An 18,194-nucleotide genomic window follows, 5' to 3' on the forward strand; every position below is an offset into this window, starting at 1 on the left:
AGCTGCACCCCTATTTATAATTTTTAAATAATCGCACTTACGAATGTTTATAATGAAATTGATTGTTGACTTTGTTTTTAATTTTTATTTGCAAAATAAACAAAAGACGATTATTTTTGGTCAAATGTGGACAAATGGCTGAGCAATCGAAATACATATATAATGTATATCTATATATAATGTATGTATAATGTATGTATATTAAATATTTAAAAAAAAACGTATCTAGGGTGCTCGTGATAAAATTTATTCCTTTTTCATTTTTCATTTTTTTTTTGTAAAATGGATAAAAACGATAATCTATGGACAAATGTGAACAAATTGTGGACGCGCATATCGCGCTATTCGATTGCTTGTAAAGTGTCAAATAAAACCGTGAGATAAAGATTCTCCGTGACTCCAATAAGAGTTATCATAAAGATTAATTTTTCTTACTAGTGTACGTATTATAATTAAAAGTATACAAGCACAATATTTTAATTGTACATCTCCTTTAAATATAGCGCGCTTTCCATCAATGAATAAAAAACCCATTCAGACCTCAATTAACGGAGATAACGTCGTTAATTAATAATGTAATCAAGTTAATATCGGGGAATTACTTTATCGCGGATCTAAAAGTAATGCGAGAAATAAAATAGCGATACACGGGAATGTCGTAAGGAGGTGTTCTATTCGCGATTCGACGTCATCCGCAAGACGTCCGCCGGAATATCCGGGCGACGCTACCCGGTTTTCAGCCAGGCAGGCACACTTCGAGATGCTCGTAAATTGGCGAGGAAGCGATGGGGAGAGAACGAGGATAGAAAGGGTGCGTGGGGGAGAGGAGAAGGTGGATGTTTTAAGGCGAGGGAACCGCGGAGGAGGGCAGCAAAGCCGAGGGCAAAAGGAAGACACGGTCGACCATCGATTTCTCGACCCGTATTACGCTCCTTTCGACTTCGCCTGGGAGAAACTCGGTTGAAGCACCGTCGTCGTCCTCGGCGTCGCCGGAGAGAGAGAGAGAGAAAAAAGGAGCCCGTGACGAGAAAAAAACACGCCGTTTGTTCTCGAGACGCAAACGTGCCTTTGCCGCCTCGAATACGCATTCAATTACAATTTATCATATTTATTCCTGCGTTTGCTGCTTACTGTCTGCTTCGGATAACTAGTTTATATTTATTAATCCACGAGTCGCGCGCGCTGATAAAAATATTTGTATTACACGTGCAGGCAAAGTGGCACTTTGTGTGCGTGTTTTCTGTGCGGAAAGCGGCCGATTTCCCACGCCGCCATCTTGCGGCGTGCGATCGGCCACCTCGCGCACAGAAAACGCACACAAAGCCACTTTGCCTGCACTTGTAATACAAAATAGTATGTGTATCACGTGTAGATTGACAATTATTCACTCGTGTGGGGTGGTCGCACTCGTAACCAATTGTCAACTTTCCGCACTTGATACACAATATACTATTGTGTAACATTACATTATACTGGGTTTTTTCCAATCCATAATATATATAATCATGCAATGTGCGGCTACTCATATATGGAAGCTTACAGATTACATGTAACTTCATATGAAATATTGTATATTCTTATGTTTTCAAGATTAAAATATTCCACTAAACATGGAATTACACATAGGGAATTCTAGTAACGCGCATAAATGTTATAAAATAATGTTATAAATAAAATGGATAAATGCCTATAAAATAAAGTTTTAATAAAGTAAAAGTACTAAATTAAAAATTACAAATAATTTTCGCATAAAAATAATAATTTTACCTATATTTTACATGTATTTTTCATTAACATGTAATTTCACTTAAAAAAAATATGGATAAAAAATTACAGTGATAGTCAGGTAATTTATCCAGTTCTGAATAAGTAATTTCCATATAAAAGTATATTTACATTGATTTTTTTCAGTGCAACAAGCACGTGGGTCTCGAGTCTAGACAACGAGTTTAGGCTAAATAAAAAATTAAGACATCAATAATCTAATGAAAAAATTGTTTAATTACAAAAATTTGATTCAATAATCTTATGTAATTCATCTATAGATGCATGACAACGTTGTAGAACGAGAAAGAGACAGACACACACGCATAATTACGCACACCGACGAGTGTCGCATCGATGTCACTGTGCCGCATCAGATAATACTTCCATATACGTTAATTATACCCGATTCCATTCCCCCGTGTTTGAAAGAAAAACACATAGTCACACGCGGACCTTGTAACATGAATGTTTCATCGTGAAGCGAGCGTATCGTTATGTCGTAACAGTAATTAGCGAATTTAAATAGAACACTAATTTGCATCGAGTCCATCGCTATTCCCGTTAATTACTGCAATGAAACCAGATGCACGTGAATATAATAATATTTGACGAACCGGAATCTCGTTTCGAAAAACTCGGAAGAGACGAGAGCATGAAATAACAAAGCGAGACGAGTAATATCGTGTTACACATTAAACTGCACGTTAATGTGATAACAGGGTGATCTTTAAGCTTATCACTTGGAAGAACAAGCAATATTATAATATTGTACCGTCGAGGAAATCATCGTGATCGAAATAATTCAAGAAATTCGATAATAAACCACGTAATTATTAGCTAAATTATATATATGATAGTTAAATTTAATATAAAATTATGAAATTAATTCTTTTCTCAGCAACATTGCACAGAAAATTTCATAATGTAGTGCGTATATAAATACATATAAAATAAAATAATGCGTATTCGTTTCATTAATCTTCTAATAAATTCAATCTTCACCTTATCTAATAGCGTTATCATAATGTGACTGTCATAAGACTAATAATGATAATGCAGAATAATAATCAAATCTTTATCAATCATGCACAAGATATATATAATCCAATAAATGTGTAGAACAAAAAATAAATTCTTTCTTTGAAGTGCAAAAGATACATCTTCATAATTAATACAGTTATAAAAGTGTATAGATTAATTTCTTCTCAAACTGCGATTGAAAACAAAATATATAACGCAGAAATTCTTCTCCCACTTTCTCTCTTTCATGCAAATCATGAATCTTAATATACTATAAATTGAGATAAATATTCTTACATTGTTGATTCGTATCATTCGTATCATTCGTATGAAATTTCGCGCGTACAATGCAGTATCTCATTAACTTTCATTATTACTACACCCCATTCGAAAACTCGTTTAAAACACTCTTTTAACCCTCGGAGGATCTTTCTTATGCAACGAATCGTTTCGATAAATATCCAAACATAACTATACACAAAAATAACACTACACCAAATAATATTATACACAATTTACTTTTATATCCAATTTTATACGTTAACGAAAATAGTAGTTTAGAACTTCTCTTCAAAAATGTTCTTCTCATACAAATTACGAAAATAATTCGTAATTTTCAGTTTGCGCTCCAGGATACGTATTTCAGATTTATTGATTGCACCCAACAAAAGTTGTCCCCTAGTTACCCCCCATAGTTCTTTACGTAAGTATTTTTCCTCCGAGGGTTAACGTCAGTTTGGGAAGTTCGGAAAGTGCCAAGGTAGCAAGCACGCGGAGCAATGTTGCTCGACGGTGGAAACGACATTGCGAGAAATCGAGAGACGCAAAAGAGACGCGCGAGTCACGAAGAGAAGAGCCGGTCTCTCGCGTACTTCGTTTCCTATTCAATGAATCCTTACATGGAACACGTCGTCGAGGACGGCATTCTCCCGGCGTCGGTGCCGCGGCAGATGGCACTCCTATCTGCGTCAATTACAGGCGGATTTCTCTCTCTCTCGCTCCCTCTCTCGTCGGGGCGTTTCGAGGGAAGAGATACGTGGCGCAACGAGGACCTCGGATCTTGATGGTTTCGCAGAGAGCGAACCGACATTACGGGCGGCCGCGCCGCGTCGGTGTGCGGGACAGGAATAGAGAAAGAGAGACAGAGAGAGAGATCGTCGCAAGAGATGGTGGAGGTGGAGGAGCAGCACAGCAATCAATACAGAGCCAGCAGAGCAAAACCATCCCTCGACTACTCCGTGTCTCTCTCTCTCTCTCTCTTTCTATCTCGATCTCGTTCTCTCTCGAGGGCTCGCCGATATTTCTCTCCCTCTCTTTATCGGCCACACTATGGTCTCTCTCGCTCTTTCTCTAACCCGCACAAATACGATGGTTGCATGAACGCTACATAGTGCCGTTAACGGGGACTTCCCCACGCGCGCCGAATACAGAGACGCACAAGGGACATACATACATATATATGTGTGTGTGTGTGTGCGGCACATTCGTGCATCCGTCAACACACGCTTACACGCGAACCGGGGCGTCATGCTATAACGTACATATATATATATATATATATATATGTGTGTGTGTATGTATACGTACGTCGCATCGGCTGCAATTATAGCGGCGATGCGCTCGCACGTCTCTCGTGCGGGAGATGCACAAACGCGAGTAGGTGTTCCTCCCGAGCGAGCGCGCATCTATACTTTTTCCGAGAAGCCGAGGGAATACTGCGGGGAGATATACGCGGAAGCTGTAATAAGCGAATTATGTGGGAGTATTCGCGCGGCGGCGATCGATACGAAGAAATGCACCGGGCGAGCGCCGTAATCTCTATCTCGCTCTCGCTCTCTCTCTCTGGCTCTCTTAAAAGAGAGAGAATGTCGACGCCTACTACTACAATGAAAAACCGCCACTATCCATCCAACCCTCCGCCGCGAGCGGCGAATCGAATCCGAGTCGATTACGAAATAAAGTCATATTAACGCTCAAATAGCACTTCATTCAGCAACAAACGCGATTCTAGCTCACTACGGCGGGAAAATGCCAGTTTGGAGTAAATGAAGATGGATTCTATTCTATCCAGTGAAATGGTTAAAATTTCGCGCAAAGGAGAAACGTCGGAAACGTCTGTTCCATAATAATATCGTTAATGAAATGTATGGAATGACTCAATCGGTCGTATCGAATTATTCTTACATGGAGAACATTTTTTCTAAGAATTTAATCTCAAAATTATGGTAGTCGTGGGACAAGTAGTGTATTTTCGTGGTAAATTAAAAGTGAATTAAATCGTGGGATATGTAGTAAATTTTATTATGTACATAGTAAAATTTACCATGTCCCACAATTTATAATTCATTTTTAATTTACCTTCAAAATTATCATGGTAATCGTGGGACAAGTAATAAATTTCGTGATAAAGTAAATTAAACGGTGGTACATAGTAAAATTAATCGAATATATTTTGTATATCTTTTTGTGGTAGAATTAATATTTTTATTGCGGTGAATATTAATCGGAGAGAAACACTTGTGTATAAAATTCTTCCAATACCACATTGTTCCACGATTACTATGATTTTCAAGGTAAATTCTAAGAAAAAATTCTCTCCACCTTTGTACCTTTTCTAAGCTTAAATCGCGCTTAAGGTAACGGAATGGAAATTTTTATGTAATCGATCTCCTTGTAATGACACGTGTTGTTTGATGCACCTCACAACTATAGTCATGTATTGAAAGTTAAAAGAAACGCTATTTCATATGGGATATTTATATATAAAAACAAGTTGAAAGCGGTACGCGCAGTGTACATATATATATATATTACACACACAATACTCTTGTATACAGTTCACGATGCAAGAATAGAAACCCCTTATACATAGTGAAATATTAACGCACGATGCACATTCTTGACTGCTGTTAGGTATTTCTTGCACTATACGCGAAGAAAAATATCAGCGATCTGATACCGAGAAACGAGAACACCTATCTATACATCGATATACACTTACGAAAACCACCACGAGCTACTAGACTTTTTATTGCCTCGCGGTAATAATAATAAAAAAAAGAGACTCGATTAATAAAGCCGCGGGAGAGCCGTGCGATTTTAATGCAATCATACATCGGACGCAAATTGCGAAATAAAGGAAGCGCGAGAGCGATAAAATTCGCGGTATCAAATTCGCAATTTAGGGAATGTTACATATGTGGAGGGCCTACATGGACATTGCTTAACGATCTTCTCTCTCTCACGCTTCACATGTATCTATGTGTGCGCGCCGGCGTATTATATAGATATGCATGCATATATATATGTGTGAGGATAGGGATTCATGTACTCACGATTAATTACGAAGCCTCAACTCATAGTAGAAGCCGGCTCCACGAGACTCCACATTGCACCTGAAACACAGAAATATATTGTGTCATTAATAACGACGTCGAACGCTCTCTAAGTTCTTATATCAGTCGACCGGAATTATTAAGATGCGAGCGCGCAGTCATTAGCGAGATCGTTCATCGCTTCGTTATTTCGCATGCATTCGAGAAATATATCTCCGATTAAACCGTTGATATAATGAAACGAATTTCTCTTCTTCTGCGACGAGTTATTCTCTCGTATTTTATTTTCTCCAATTTTTATTATCCTCGTTCCATAGAAATTACGATATTTGTAATTGAGAAATGTTTGTAATTTTATAATTGGCATCGCATCGCTCGTATTAGAATAAAACTCTTTCTTTCCTTTATGTTATTAAATGCAAACGATCAGAAGAATTAATAATTAAGGTAAACGTTTAATAATGACCATGATAATTATTGTATTTTATATAAGTTTCAAATGATTTGTAGAAAAATATTTATTAACGTAGCGGAAGCATCTGCAACGCGCGCTACTGGTTGTGTAATTCATAGCAGTCCGAAATTGGGACTAATTCGAAATCAGTCGTCGCCATTACCACATATCATAACGATTAACTGGCCGCAAGATTCGTTGGGGGAGATATAGGTGGTTGAATCTGATATATTCGGTAACTGCGCTTGCGCTATTCGATGCATCGAAAGAGCATCGTACCGTGTATATGTAAACCGGTGTTGGAATCGCATTCGCCTCTCTTTTTCTCTCCCTCTCCCTCGTTCATCCGACTTTTCCCTATCGACGCAGCAAAGTGATACCACAAACAAGTAAATAGACTGCCGGCTGGAATTGACCAGAGTAATATTTGCCATCGATCGCGTTCGCCGCGGGAAAGGAAACACATGAATGTAGCAAAGCGTTTACACTGGCGCACAGGCTAATGCATGAATGCCGAGTCAATGTTAGCGTTGCTTGCCTCACTGTTGCAAAGTCGTTCTATTCGGTATGTCGCGTCCTACACACCGCATTTCGACAGAAATTATGATCGGTATGACGGATATCGTGCGTGTGTGTCGAACTAAAACAATCCCGCAGCGTATAGCAGAGAGCGATATAGTTATATCTCTTTAAACGCTGGCACTTACCATTTTTACGAGCCACTTGTGCGAAGCGCAATCGACATGTGATCGCGTTCGTGGCTTATCTGTGGTTTTAGCATAATGTAGATTTTTTTTTATTTTTATTTTTTTTTAAGAAACGATGTCTATATAATACAGATAAAATACACACTAAGAGAGAATTTTCTCTTAGAATTTACCCGGAAAAAATCATGATAATCGCAGGATAATATGGTACTGGAAGAATTTTAATTTATAAGAATTTCTCTGATTAATATTTATTACGATAAAAAATAATTTAATATGTATATACATAGTAAAATTAATCGAATATATTTTACATCTTATTGTGATAGATATTAATGATAATAAATCTGAAAATAAAACTGATAACAAATTTTATTAATGATATTACCCTTACAGATTGACTAGAATTTTATCGTCCTTTGCATTTTTAAATAAATTTAATAATGATAAATTGATGATTTCCAGTAAAAATATTGAAAAAGAACAAAGGACAAGTCTCTCTAGTTTATATTCACTGAATGTCAGAAAAGATGAAATATATATTATACTCTCTCTCTTATTCATTTTATCGGTTTAAAAAAGAAATAACTAAAACTTTCTCCAAATAGAATGTGAGCGTATTATCATTGATATCATTCAACGAGTCTATCAGAGAAAATAGCCTTTCGTGTTGAAGTCCACTAACCACGTTCTGGATATAACCCAAATGTTATCTTATAAACTAAATTATCACTTAAAGCTGGAGACGGTGAGATGTGTATGTGTATCTTCGCGTAATATAATATAAACGATATTCTAATCTCTAGAAATTCGAGTGAAAAGTACTTCGAAATTTCGCCAAAGTGACATTTCAGTTTACATTTACGCATTAACATTCTGCCAAAATCTTCCTCTTTATATTACTCGCGTCGATGAACGTAAAATGTATACATTTGAATAGACACGATGAAGAATGCCTGACAAATCAGAACTGATTTGACAACTGATGTGACACTGAAATATTATACTCGTATACAAATAAATTATATATTTGTAGAGAATCTATACGATTTCTCGTGAATGGATGGTAACATAAATTTTCAATAATGCAAATATTTATATTCTGCCACACAAGTGATTTATACACATCATCTCAATATAGGAAGATTTTATAAATTTTACCGTAGTAAACAAATTTTTCCACAATCGCGCTAATCTCTTCTCGCGAGTAGATAAAAAAATCTTAAAAAGAAAAGAAAGAAACACGATATGTCATTAGAGGCGAGAATTGGCCGCTATCTTACATCATTTCACGCGTTCGCGAATAATCAATAATCTGTTGTGCAATTAATTACGTGCACCCTGACACGACCTTTAGTTTTCTTCATCGTGCGGAAGATGCGATTTGCTCCTGGTGACGCGGATTAAAGGCTCGAGACTCAATGGCTCGCTCGACCTCGGGCCGATTTTATCTGCCGGGGGCATTAATTCATTAATTAACGAGGAAGGCTCTTATCTGCCGACGTTGATAACGACGGCCGAGAGCCTCGACCTAGCACAATCGAGCGTAGAAAGGCGGCCAAACCCCGTGGAAAAGCCGAATCGCGTATCTGGCTTCGGCGACATCAAGCGCTTCGATTGTATTCATAATTCATGAATAAACGCGCTCGTGAACGTCAATCATGCATCTACATATATGCGCGAATATATTCAAGTTATCGCTCGCAATAACGATTACTTTTATTGGTGATATCGCGACGCGAAGTGTCAGCATATATTAATCCGTTAATTTATATCGTTCAGTTTTCTCCAAGAATCTCTCTCGCAAATTATAAAGTATAAATTACACATACATTTATGTATCGTTTTTATTATTTGTATGCCGTTATAAAACTAATAAAATGAATCTCATTTTATTTTACTTTACAAAAGAAGTGAACTTAAGATATATTGATGGCGCTATATATTGATGTATTTAAAAAAATATATTACACAATTTTATCAGACTGCTCCGTAATTAAGAACACGCCTTTACGCGCCTCGTCGACGCTCATCAAAGCAGAACACAATTATCGTGCATTTCTGAGCGTATTATATGTATAGATATATACACACGTGTATATACGCATATATAGTATGTGGAATAATAATTACCTTCGATTATCGATCATTTCGAACACAGTGCATTTTGTTAAATTATAGTTCGGTGCGGAATGATGAATGGAAACACGAAATGGCCATTTTGCCGCTGTTAACTGTTGATACAGACAGTTGAATACCATCAGCCACAATCTATTGGTTATCATGACCATCGTGGCATATCTTGTCCATCTATTCATGTATAACCAATTGTTATGTCGAAAATGAAAAACCACAAATGTATTCTAATATAAATATTAAATGTAGATTGCAATCATAATCCTTAGTATCCATACCATATAATTAATTGCAAAGGCGTATTCTCAATAAATAATTACGTTTAAAAAAATTAGTAGTTGTACATAACTACATAAATATCATTAAATATATCTTAAAATACTTGCATTATAAATTCTTTATACACGTGTTAATTTTCGATTTTGATTAGGTCGTTTTTTTTTTAAATTTAGTTCGCGCATAAGTTTGCAAAACTCATTGTTACATACATGAATTATACCGTGTTGTATAAAATGGATTTTTACATACACGTAATATATCGAGTTTAATGATGTTGTGAGAAAGAAAGTTCGAAGAAGGAAAAAAGACGACACGCTCGACGGAGTTCAACGATCCCTTGAGAAAGCGCCTGTAAATTGCGAGTTGTAACGAGAGTCAGCCGGACTGACTGACTGACTCATCGATATAGAACTTTACGCACGTACGTACGTACGTACGTGTACTCGTTACTATTACAGTTTCATTCACGAGCACTGGCGAGTTCTTACGCGCTGACGCACCCCACATTTACGCGCTCACCATGTAAATATATATCTGCGAACATATATAGGTATGTAAAAAGTCAAACTACAAACTGTTTTTTTTTTAACAGATAACACTTTCTTCGCTCGTTTGTAAATTCTTGTAGTAACAAATTACGCGATAGAGCAAAACATTTGTTTATCCTATTTTTAATAAATGCATATTCTCATAATGATAATATAAAATTCGAATAATATCTTTTGAAAAACGTTTTCTAACAAAATCGCGTTGACATTAAATAATTTGAAAGATCGTGATAAATAATTTCGTGAGAATTATAATTATAAATATCGTAACATAATAATTATATAAATTCATTAATAATACCCTTCATCCGTTTCTTTTGACACAATGGAATAATAGCCAGTGTACACACAGAGTTCAATCATTTTCATTACTGAAGAACACGAGATACGTTGATATGCAACTTTACTTATGCGCACACCGCCAAATTTAATTTCACTCCTGTGTTCAAAGGCCTCCATCGTACGGTTAATTAACATGGCAAACATTTCGCGATACGTATGCACAAAGTGCGCGTATACGTTGCCATTACAGTGGGATAGCATAAACGTATACACACGCGAATTCTCGTGTGCGCGAGTGAGAGAGAGAAGGCGGGAGAAGAAAATACATAACCCTTTATTTTATGCGCCACCAGAGCGTGTGTGCATGTGCACATACATGTGTATGCATGCGAGTGCACGTGTATACGCGTGCACGCGCCGGAGTATTATTCACTGAATTATATATACACAGACGCATCGATGTATGTATACGTATATATATATATGTAATATATACGACGTGTATTTACATACGACCTTCTCCATGTATATCGGTATCTAGGTCAGTGTCTTCCCCGAGAGTGGCAATTTCGATCCGCGCTTTGACGTATAAGCACAGCACGTGATTTCTTCGATTTCGCATATACATCGCGTTCTCGTTATCGAGAGACTTTGATTCTGATGCATTTTCGAAAAATCTATCCCTCTTCGATATACGGAGGATGCGTACCTATATATGCATTTCTCTAATATTAGTGATTAAATTTTTATGAATTTAGAGTTAATCTTTACTTAATAGGAATGTCGAACGTCTTCACAAAAGCAATGGAATAAATTTTCATATATATAAATCAAGTTTCACATTTAAATAATATAGATTGGCAACGCCATCCAAAAATAAATAATGATATACCGTACAGAAATGTGTACAATATATTATATAAGTGAAGCCTCGAAATTGAAAATGATTTCGTGACACATAAATTCAATGTTAACACATGTTACCGCGTGTTAATCGATTTGTCCGAAACGCATAAACATCCAATGATCGTAATAGCTATAATAATTGAATAATTCGGAATAAGCGAACGAATAAGAAATAATGTGCGAAGAAGAATATCGGCACGATTTTTCTCCGATGCGAATGGCAATATTAAATTGCGCGATAATATCAATTACGATCCACGACTGCTAATTGCTCCTGTAAGTTTCTCTGCAATAGCGTAGCGAATTTCCGCGAAATACTTGGTTCATTTAATTATGCAACGACAATACTTTCGCGTTTTTCTCTCTGCCGCAATTGGCTGTCATTATCGATGTAGTTAAACAGTCATGATAATGCGCATAAATTTATTTCGCGCATTGAAACATCTCTAATATAGCTTATCCAGACAGTAGTTACGTATCTTTTTTCTCTCTCAAAAATATTAATGTAATGATAGATCATCAGTATTTTCGGGATTTCGTTAAAAAGCTTTTCGTTGTTAGCCAGAATAGAATTATGCAAAAAGTATATTACGCGCGAATATTTTGAATAATATTCTATTCTATATGCTGCACAGGCAAATCGTGTTTTAGCGAAAATGTTATAATATTACTGTCATATTGCCGCCGTTATTATTTCATCTCATGTTAATATCGAAAAATGAACACAAAGTTACCATAATATTTAATTTAAATAATGAAATAAATAATAGTAATATAATGGAAAATAAAACTTTTAAAACAAAAGAAAAAATAGCACGTTAAAGCAGTAAATTTAAAATTAGATTTTGGTAGAAAAAAAAAAGGAACTACGATTTTTCGGAAAAAAATTATCCAGTATTTATCGAACAACGTTTATCGCTACTTTTTATATTGCTATACATTTTGTTTAACCATGAATAGAACCAACGTAATTCAGCTTTTGCTAGTGACGGTTTTTATCCGTCTCCGTGAAATTTATAACGATAGACCTCTTTTTTCCCCGCACAGACACTCTGCATATAAAATCGTAACAATGCTCGGAAATGTAGTTCGCGCGTGACAACAATCGCGCGGAATAATATATGCGTTGCATATGATACATCGAGCAACGAGCGTTTAAGTACTCACAATAATTAATGCATGAATTAATTCCGCGAGCAACACCTTCGATACGTCATACAGCCACGACGAGCCGTATGCGCTGGAGAGAATAGCTTGCGCAATCGCGCAATGGTTGCGATTGAGTAATGTGGGTGAAGGCTAATGGCCGACCTCAAAGTTTTAATCGACAATTTTCGCGAAACACCGCAACACTCCGCTTATATCTGTCACAGTATATAATCGACAGACGATTTTTCCTCGAGCAAGTCTATTTCAATGAAACTTGTGTGTCCATTATTAAAAAAAAAAAAAATATGAATTTTAAAAATCGTTATCCGCTCGACGATTCTTTTATTTCTGACAAAATTGATGTTGTACACGCAGAAAGAAAGTAATTATTAATATTCAATAACAAAAGTATAATTAAGTACAATAAAACGTTTAACATTTTAAATTAATGTGATTCTGTAAGATCGTACGATTTCTTCGATGTATCAATGCGCTTCCTCTTTAAGAATAAAAAATAAAAAATATTTAGCAATATATTTAAAATAAAATTTGGGGCAGTGAAAAAAAATTATCATGCTTGACTGCTGACGATCGTTACGTCATCCTGTTTGAAATTCAGGTGTAACGAGAGAGACGGGTTTCAGAAGGGAACCGCTTGGATCTTGCGAGGCTTCGCACCTGCACGCATGTTCCAATTCTCAGAGTCTCACGGCCTAGATTTTACTTCGTTACGATCGTGTCTGCAGTAATCCTTGCTTAAGTTCTCGCGTTCGATCGACGCTAACAATCGCACCCTCGACAGCAATAGAGATTTTTCAAAGTATATATCAAAATAAAAGCTTTCAAAGATTATAAAAAAATCAACTAACAAATAAAAGATCAACGCGCGGATCGAATAGATAGCGATAATAGAAAAGGTCAATAACAATAGAGATGAGTGTGGAAATTGCTTTTTTACCAAAGAGTTTTCAAAACTGCATAGCGTTTATCTTTTATAGCACGGGGACGTGGAAATTGTTGAAAATTTAATTCCTCTGCATTGTAAAAGCAATATAGTGCAGTTAATGAACAATTAAATATGTAACAATTAATTCATATTATTATTTCAACTGCTTCGATTATTTAATAAAATATATATGAGAAAAGATATCCCTTTTATTATATCTTTCTCTCCCACACATATTCATATGGGTAAATTTAATTATCGTAAATTTTTAATGAAGTTTATCACATGATAATACCTAATAATATTGCTTGAGCGCCGGCTTTAATCGTTACAAATTTCGATGAAAATAGTGCCGTTTTTATTTGAAAACCATTTTATTTAATATCTCGTATCGATTCGCGCCTAATGTTTCGTCGTGGAATACATTTTGCAGGGAAACATTGGTAATATCGTACTGGGGCAGAATAGTCGCGCAGTTGGCTATTCAGTTAGAAACCGGAAACCGGCTCCCCCGCCGAGGCAAGACGAAACGAAATTGGCGGAAGTTACGCAGCGAAAACGCTTCAGCGCCGTCGCCCATAAATCAGCCCCTGCTTCTTCTCCTTTCCTCGTCCTCTGGCTCTCAACCGCGTCCACCTCTTTCTGTCTCTCTATCAGTCGCACACATGCACATATCTCTTTCTCTCATTCTTCGCAAACCCGTAGAGACGTATCCATTTATTCGACGGGAGGACGATCGATCACCAGGCGATCTCGCGCGCGAACAGAGAAAGAGGAATTACTAGCGCCAGCGCGAATCGTGACCCTTGATATGCGCCAATTCTTAGTATTCATAAACCAATACTGATGATTATTCAGCGGATGCAAATGCGCTGTTTGCGTTGCGTTGCGCACGGGCGACAAAAAAAAAACGGCATAGCCGACGTTAATAAACTATGCCGACGCGCGATACGTGTCGATGAAATAGAGACGAGAAGAATATATTGCGGCTAATAATAATAACGATTTTAGATTATAAATACGCATCGCGAGAAATGATGCGCGTGAATTTCTATGGAATAAAATTTAAGTATAGGAAGAAAAAATATGCTCGAGACAGAATTGATATATTCGTCATTTTCACGCCTCAAGCTCGAAAAATCACTCGGAAGAGTCGATCGAACATTTGAAAATTAGAGTCCTCAGGAGTTGAGTCAAAATTAAGTTTTTATTAAAAAAAAAATTAATAAACATCCTTTTTATTAGTGAGATTTATTTGCCCGAAATTTTGTCTGAGAAAAAGATAAAAACTTAGGGAGGGATATAAAAGAGTACACGTTTATATAAGAGGCCTCCTGAATTTTCGACAAAAAATGTGAAATTTGTCGCACTTCTTTAGAAACACCCCGTACATAAAACTCGACTCGAGAGGGTTATAGGTGAATTTTGCGAATGTGTGTTTGCGCTCGATCGCTAGGTAACCGATTGCGTCACCGCGTCTGAAATATGTTCGGACGATTACGTGCGGAGTATAGCGCGGAATCCTCTTCTCTTTTCTAGCCGAGAAGACAAAGGGAGCCGCTCGCGCGCGCTGATCTCTGCAGCACTGGAACACGTGTTCAAGGCCTATCCCCCTAATAGCCCCATAAAGATCGACGAGCCTCTGCGAGACGATTCATTATCCCGCGCCCGGCAAATCTCGACTCTCTCGGATGAGGCGTCTCGTACAGACAAAAATAAAAGTCGCGGTAAAATTGTTTTTATCGAGGAGATGTACAAAAGCGACGGGAAAACGTGTACATGCGTATACATGACGATATACAATTCTGATTTCGAGTCGCAGACGCGCGTTTCGGAGAAAGCTTTTGAAACTTTCGCCATCTAATTAAGGGCGGAAATTTGGCTTATTGTAATTTCGCCCCTGTTCGTAGATTTAATGACATCGCGGATTTCTGTATAAACGTAAAACGGTAAAAGCATGTGTTTTCAGTAATTCCATGTCAAAATATGACAGTCACATGTTTCTATTAAAATTTGTGGTTTTAGCGCATTTTAGCAGGTAATCATTACTGTAGAATGCACACGTAAAAAGTTATATTCATCAGAAACATAATTTTCTTGCAAATAATGTACGATATTATAAAATGAAATATTTAAAAATATAAATAATTATTTAATAAATCATTGAATCCCTGCTCTATATCATATTCCGATGTAGAAGCGTCAAGTAATTTTCTAAATAGTATTATATATTGATTTTCATCGAATAATATTTTTCTCTTACATCCATGAAGGGTATGAGGCGACAGGATGTTGTTACTGTTCCAGATTGTGTGTCGACTGCGAGAGAGCAAAATGTCGATCGCACTCGCGTACACATTAAAGTCACGCATTGTGCGGAAAGTTCAGGCGTGAGTTTGGCCAACTTCTCGATATTATATGTAGCTGACGTAACTACTTCGCAAACAATGTTTAAGCGTCAGATGGTTATCGTGCAAGGTCCTCGTAAAGGGAATAGAGTGTCACCGAGTGATAATTGTTGATGTAATCAGCAATGCCGCACTTGTAGTTTTTGCAAAAAAATTACATAGAAAGAGAGCATGTTTCACCAGAGCTTTAACAATCCTTACTCGATTACGAATCTCGGCCGAAGAGAAAAAAAGGTTGATTCTCGTAATATCAAATATTATTGTATTATTATAACCACTCTATTTCGGGTGTACAAATATTAATTTTGCCACGTTCGGTTACACACTCACATATACTTATATGTGGAGCGTGATATTGAATGTATCAGACATGTGTGGCTTATTATCAACGTAGCAATTAATAGCGAAAAGCGAGTGGTTTAAAAGAAAAACTTTTTTTCCGAACGCGTAATAATATCCTTGAATTGAAATTACTTACGTCGTTAAAGACGTTCTTCCTGAAAAGGCTGTACGCGCACTTAATAATTATAAAGCGCCGTAATTATGCTATGTACGCGCACGTGAACACAGTCCGGAGCTTGGCTCGTCTGCCTAGTTACTCGTTTTCCCTAACGTCGAGGCGACCGTCTCGTTTAATTAAGGAATGTGTTAACTGATAAGTACAGATGAGTGAGAGCTATTGCACATCAGCGCGTGCGCGTCTATATTGCTTTTACGAGCAGTGACGCGACGCGCTGCTTCGTTCGAGCAAAAATTATTGAAAGTTCCAGAAAGACTCGAGATTAAATTAATTTCCAAGATTAATGAGAATCTTGTAGAATTAATATCTTTTTTTTTCTATGCAATTAATCAAAGAGATGCATATCGTAGGAAGAATTAAGATTTAGATCGAGTGCAAAAATGTATTTTTTTTTTATTTTAATATTGTTGTCAATTCGACGCGTAAAAAAAATCATTGGAGATCAAAATTAAGACCTTATGATATGTTGAAAAAATTTATTAATATTTACCACAATAAAAAATATTAATATGTACATAATAAAATTAATCGAACATATTGTGGTAGATATTAATATTTTTTATTTGTAGAGAAACTCTAGTAAAATTCTTCCAATGACCACATTGTCCCACAATTACCATAATTTTCAGGATAAATTCTAAGAGAAAATCCTCTCTGTGTAAATATGAGAAAAATTAATATTTGTTCTGTTTCTAATTTACTGATATTATTAAATTAAAAATTTTGAAAGATAAAATAACTGGGTCAATATTTACGAGTAAGCACGTTGCACAATGTAGTTCTTGGAATTCCGTGTGTCAGATAGCAAGAATAGTCATCTACGCATACAGGATATTCATGAATGTGTAAACAAGAACACGAGTTCAGAGATGTAATTGATCGTTGTATACAGTCGATATGTCGCTGTTTGCAGCATCATTAATTTTGCGTCATCTCACGATTTCGTGTCACGCTACAATATATTATATCCGGTTTCTCTTCACACGATTCTACCAGTTTTCGTAATAAATAATTATGTAATGATCGATGCCTCGAACATCATCATTTGTCGTTACCTTTATTGTCTATGATTCATCAGAATCGATGAACAGCTCCAGCTGAAAAACGCTCTACAATACTCGGCCTATTTTTAGCGCATAAAAGAGAAAGAGATAAAAGTTCATAGCCGACGCACATTTCCCCCTTTTCGCTTTTTGAAACACCCCGTATAATCGGCCCACTTTTACGCGATATGGTGGGCGTCGATGCATCTCGTCGACGTTTATTTTATTTTAAAGGCGTATTTAAAACGCAAGACTATGTTGGAACAATGTACTCGAAATCATGATATCGTGGAACAATATAGTATTGAAAGAATTTTAGATTAAGAGTTTCTCTGATTAAAATATTTACCCCAAAAAATATTAATATCTACTGCAGAGTAAGATATATATATATATAAAATATATATTCGATTAATTTTACTATGTACATATTGTACATATATTAATATTTTTTTATCGTGGCAAATATTAATTAATATTATAACATTGCGTGATTTTCAGGGCAAATTCCAAGAGAAAATCCTCTACGTGTGCATGTATGAGTAATATAATTTCGCATCGTTTCTCTATTTGTTACGAGAACCACTCTCACAATCAGAAGCTTTGCATGCCTCTCAGCTGACGGAGATCGCGTTTCAATGGTTTCGACGCTTTCAATAGTTTTGTTTTTCACGGCGCGGCTTTCCAGTGCTTC

At 36.4% G+C, this 18,194-nt stretch overlaps 1 protein-coding gene across 11 annotated transcripts in view; it reads right to left on the reverse strand.

The window, feature by feature from the left end:
• Nucleotides 1-18,194, reverse strand: part of LOC114937645 (bromodomain adjacent to zinc finger domain protein 2B) — a 166,621-nt gene that overhangs the window by 53,319 nt on the left and 95,108 nt on the right. For all 11 annotated transcript variants that reach the window (XM_029311195.2, XM_029311196.2, XM_029311201.2 and 8 more), the window contains exon 3: nucleotides 6,123-6,182. The gene's annotated coding sequence lies outside the window, so the exon portion shown is untranslated. The remainder of the gene's footprint in view (nucleotides 1-6,122; nucleotides 6,183-18,194) is intronic.

This window comes from Nylanderia fulva, unplaced genomic scaffold, assembly GCF_048542155.1.
Source record: "Nylanderia fulva isolate GAGA-0341 unplaced genomic scaffold, ASM4854215v1 Scaffold28, whole genome shotgun sequence".
NCBI lineage: Eukaryota > Metazoa > Arthropoda > Insecta > Hymenoptera > Formicidae > Nylanderia > Nylanderia fulva.